Here is a 5,000-nt window from a genome sequence, read left to right as displayed (position 1 = left end):
TAAAAATAATAATAAAATAAAACATAAATAAACATAAAACCTTGAAAAACATACGCAGTCTTCAGATTTTAACTGTTCGACGACAGAGGAGTCTGGCCTCCTTTTTTCCGTTTACCTGATAGAGTCTAGAATTGTCAGGGTTTTGTCTTCTCTTATTTTACCGTCTTTTCATTCAATCCTCAGAATTTAACTGTTCGACGACAGAGGAGTCTGGCCTCCTTTTTTCCGTTTACCTGATAGGGTCTAGAATTGTCAGGGTTTTGTCTTCTCTTATTTTACTGTCTTTTCATTCAATAATTTAAGAAAGCATCTGAGAACAGCTTCTACACACACATATACCTCATGGCAAGAGCCTGGCCGGGGACTAGGGCAGCTCAAGCATTAGTAGATAGTCACGAAAGAGGAGAGCTTTTACATGCTTCTTGAAGGCTGAAAGAGATGTGCTTAATCTTGCTGCCTCTGGGAGACAGAGAACGACAGAGAACAGTCTTGACTAGGAGTACTTAGAGCGAGCAATAATGTGTTGTTAAAGACAGTATGATGTCATACCACTATGGTAGTGTAGTAAGTAAAGTAGTAAACTCTAGTAGTTCTAGGAGTTCCACTGATGGAACCGTCAGGTGTGGTGTGGTGTGGTGTTATGAGCGCAGTGTAGAGATGAAGGAAGGCCGACGCGCAGAGTAAGATTGTTGTCGAGGGCACAGGTCTCAGTACAAACCGACTACATCAATGTAAGCTCTATATCGTATGCTACAGCATGGTAAGAGCAGTAGAACGAGGTAGATGGGAACATGCAGGCGGGAGAGAAGGAGAGTGGAGTAAGGGAGATCAAGATGGTAGGTAGTGGAGAGCACAGAGAGACAGTTTCCCTGGGTAGCAGATCAAAGCCAGTCGATCCGTCACAGGGTGGGGTGCCGATCAGAGAGACAGGAGCTCTTTGGAGCTCGACCTCTCCGACACACGGCACTGATCGCCGATCAGGGAGCTGAAGGCTTAGGAGAGGACCGATGGAAGTGGTGTGTGTGTGTGTGTGTGTGTGTGTGTGTGTGTGTGTGTGTGTGTGTGTGTGTGTGTGTGTGTGTGTGTGTCTGTGTGTGTGTGTGTCTGTGTGTGTGTGTGTGTGTGCGTGCGTGCGTGCACGCGTCTGTGTGGCTGTTTGTGTGCGTGCGTGCGTGCGTGCGTGCGCGCGTGCGTGCGTGCGTGCGTGCGCGCGTGCGTGCGTGCGTGCGTGCGTGCGTGTGCGCGCGTCTGTCTGTGTGTGTGTGTGTGTGTGTGTGTGTGTGTGTGTGTGTGTGTGTGTGTGTGTGTGTGTGTGTGTGTGTGTGTGTGTGAGAGTAGCCTGTGTGTGTGTGTGTGTGTGTGTGTGTGTGTGTGTGTGTGTGTGTGTGTGTGTGTGTGTGTGTGTGTGTGTGTGTGTGAAGGTAGCCTGTGTGTGTGTGTGTGTGTGTGTGTGTGTGTGTGTGTGTGTGTGTGTGTGTGTGTGTGTGTGTGTGTGTGTGTGTGTGTGTGTGTGTGTGTGTGTGTGTGTCTGTGTCTCTGTGCGTGTGTGTGTGTGTGTGTGTGTGTGTGTGTGTGTGTGTGTGTGTGTGTGTGTGTGTGTGTGTGTTTGTGAAGGTAGCCTCTGCCTGGAGGGCGTCGGTACTCCAGGAAGGTATCAGACACAGCCTGAGGGCCGAATCATGAAGCACGAGAAATGAAACCCAAAGGGGGTGAGGGGCGTGATCAAAACCCTTCAGATCGCACACACACACACACACACACGCACGCACGCACGCTCGCACGCACGCACGCACGCACGCACGCACGCACGCACGCACACGCAAGCATGCGCACGCAAGTATGCGCACGCACGCACACACACACGCAAGCACGCACGCACGCACACACACACACACACGAACACACACACACACACACACACACACACACACACACACACACACACACACACACACACACACACACACACACACACACACACACACACACACACACACACACACACACACACACACAGGAAGGTCTGCAGGGCAAAACAGGCGAAAGGTGGAAGCTTGCTGATTTGGTGGTCGTGGTGCTGCTGGTCAAAATCTGGGGAGGGGGTATCTGTTTGGCTTCTTTAAAGGGACACTCTGCGGGATTTTTTGCTGTTTATTTCCAGAATCCATGCTACCCATTCACTAATGTTACCTTTTTCATGAATATTTACCACCACCATCAAATTCAAACTGCTGTTTTTCTGCTGTTTCCGCTATTTTTAATTTTTAGCTGTAAAATGGACTGTACTATGGCCATACTAGAAAATATTAGTTTATTACTTAGTTAACTTTAATTAAAAGATCAAATTTGGCAATAGGCAACCCAGTTTCAATGAGCAGCATAGTTGCAGTACCTTTTTTGTCCATTTCCTGCACAGTGTCTCTTTAATCTGTGTGTAAGGCCCAGCCACTAGAGTTTTCATGTCCAGAACTTAACCTAACTTTATTTCATGAACATTTAGCCTACCAGGTCCACCACCATCAATTTCTAAGTATTCATAATGGAAATGTATAATTTTCATTCATGTAAAGGTGGATCTTGTCCATGTCCAGGATTGTTTTTCTTTTCATGGCTGCAAAGCTTGCTGCACTTTGTTCAGACCGGTAAATATTAGTTTATTAAGTTTATTATTCACTAAATGCTCATGAATAGGCAGCAGCATATAGGTCTACTCCTTTAAAATGATACCCTCGTAACCATGGTGCTGTGTTAGAGCAGTGGGATTTTATGTCCCAGATTTCTGTGTTTTCCTTGATTTTATGACATTTAAAAAAATAAATGAAACAATCTTGTATCATCTGTAATGATCCCTCATTTATAAATTATATACATCCACAACCAGCATTTGCAGTCATTTAATTGTAAAAACCAATGTGGATTTACGGTACTTGTGCAAAAACTATTTTGTTTTCTTCATGATTCATCCCAGAGGGCTTGTGGAGGAACAGGGAGGAGCATTCTCTAACTTCTTTTTAACTCCACAGAGGAAGAAGAACTTAACTGTGTGTGGGAGGGTAGGCTATGTTTCCTTTTGCTCCTCAACAGAGTTTCCAACTGTGCTGTCAATTCAAGTTGAGTGGGGAGAAGTAAATAAGGCCGGGAAACTTGAAGTGTTGCAACCAGGGCTACAGTGGCAATTTATTTTTATCTTCTCTTCAAGGGGGTTTGTTACAGTGTACCATTTGGACAGCTACTACTCCAGTTTTGTGAGTACTCTGTTTGACATTTACCTAAAATTAACAAAGGAAGGCAAGGATGTGGGACTATGTACTGTACGTGTAGCCTGTACCAGCTTACTCACATTTTATTGACAATTGTTGGATTATTCTACAGATGCATGCATTAAAGTTCAAATGCTCAATTAGCTAACATGCTAGAATTGCTGTTTTGTATTTTGCAACAGTGCTGTGACTGTGTTTGTGAGTGTGAGTATGTGAGTGATGTCTTGCAGTGCAGTGAGCACATGGGGCTGGAGCAGAGTTTTGGCTGTGGGCCAAGTGCAAACATTCCTGTGCAGTCTTTGACTATTGTAAATGAGAACTTCCTGTTACTGTACACAGGGCTGCTGACAGCTTTGGCTGGGCCCGGGACAAAGACATCTACAGTACAAGGGTCCCAAACCCTATTACACAATGTAATGATAATCCCATTCTGGGGCCCCCCTCTTCCTGGGCCCGGGACAAGTGACCCCTTTGTAACCCCCCTGTCGGTTCCTTGACTGTACGTAATAAGAAACAGACCACAATCTCTCTACGAGCTGTGTCTGCTTGAGCCTCTCATGCAGAGCCTCTTTTATATAGTAGCCAAAGTATGTTGGATGCTAGCAAAATGGTAATGACCGAGTTTTAATCTGTTACTACTTTCCGTAATGTGTTTAGCAATGTTGTTACGATGTTGAGGCTCTTCAACAAAGAGAGAGTGGGATTGTTGACCATACAAACAGCACAAATGGGTTGGAAGACAATATAGCTAAATACAAATCAATCAGGATCAATAACTGTAGCGTAATGTGACATGTGCATCATCTGATTATGTGTACTACAATATCTGTAAGCCGCTTTGTGTAAGAGCGTCTGCTAAGTGTAATGTAATGTAATGTAACATCAAACAAGGCTATACATACAGTATGCTCAGAGTTGTGTTGAATTAACACTGCAAACTTAACTGCGTGACGACTGCTTCAGCTGCTAATTCTGCATGGGTGACCACATTAATGATAAAAAGAAAGGCCACACTTAGGGAAGAGCAAACGCCATGGCTCAGGGGGTCCTGAGCAGAAATGAAGACAAGCTCAAAAAAAGTGCCAAAAACAACAGCTAAGTTGCAGCGGGCGGAACAAAACAAATTGATTATGGATCCGATGTTCTCCCATAGACGCAACGCAGGACATGCACAGATTGCGGAAGGGTGCTATTCAGCCTGATTGTCCATTAGGTCCTGCATTAATCCCTAAATGTGAAATCAATATTGCCTAGTCGAATGAGATCTGCTGCTGCGCCTTTGCAAGGTAGTGGAAACCAGGCCCCTGCAGTTATGGATGCAGAGGGAGGGTGAGTGGGGTGTGGTGAGGGTGGAGAGAGAGAAAGAGAGAAAGAGAGAGAGAGAGAGAGAGAGAGAGAGAGAGAGAGAGAGAGAGAGAGAGAGAAAAAGAGAGAGAGAGAGAGGAGAGAGAGTGGAAGAGAGAGAGAAAGAGAGAGAGAGGGGGAGAGAGAGCGAGAGAGAGAGAGAGAGAGAGAGAGAGAGAGAGAGAGAGAGAGAGAGAGAGAGAAGAAGAGAGAGAGAGAAAGAGAGAGAAGAGAGAGAGTGGGAAAGAAAGAGAAGAGAGAGAGAGAGAGAGAGAGAATTGTGGAGGCGGAGGACAAACTGAGAGGGCATTTTCTCCCCTTTGAGAAGCCTCCATGATTGTGTTTAGTGTGAGTGCCTTTGGATGTTTATACATACTGTAGATAAACAGAGCAACA

At 45.4% G+C, this 5,000-nt stretch overlaps 1 protein-coding gene across 4 annotated transcripts in view; it reads left to right on the top strand.

Moving 5' to 3' along the window:
* The window catches only part of lrfn5a (leucine rich repeat and fibronectin type III domain containing 5a), a 78,698-nt gene that overhangs the window by 28,717 nt on the left and 44,981 nt on the right, over positions 1-5,000 (top strand). For 2 of the 4 annotated variants that reach the window (XM_063224040.1, XM_063224036.1), the window contains exon 1: positions 3,054-3,245. The exons of 1 other annotated variant lie outside the window; for it this stretch is intronic. The gene's annotated coding sequence lies outside the window, so the exon portion shown is untranslated. Of the gene's footprint in view, positions 1-3,053; positions 3,246-3,288; positions 3,312-5,000 lie in introns of those variants that run through there. One more of the 4 variants, XM_063224038.1, reaches the window with a different exon arrangement.

The sequence above is a fragment of the Engraulis encrasicolus genome, chromosome 19, assembly GCF_034702125.1.
Source record: "Engraulis encrasicolus isolate BLACKSEA-1 chromosome 19, IST_EnEncr_1.0, whole genome shotgun sequence".
NCBI lineage: Eukaryota > Metazoa > Chordata > Actinopteri > Clupeiformes > Engraulidae > Engraulis > Engraulis encrasicolus.
This window is presented reverse-complemented; position numbering and strand designations above follow the sequence as displayed.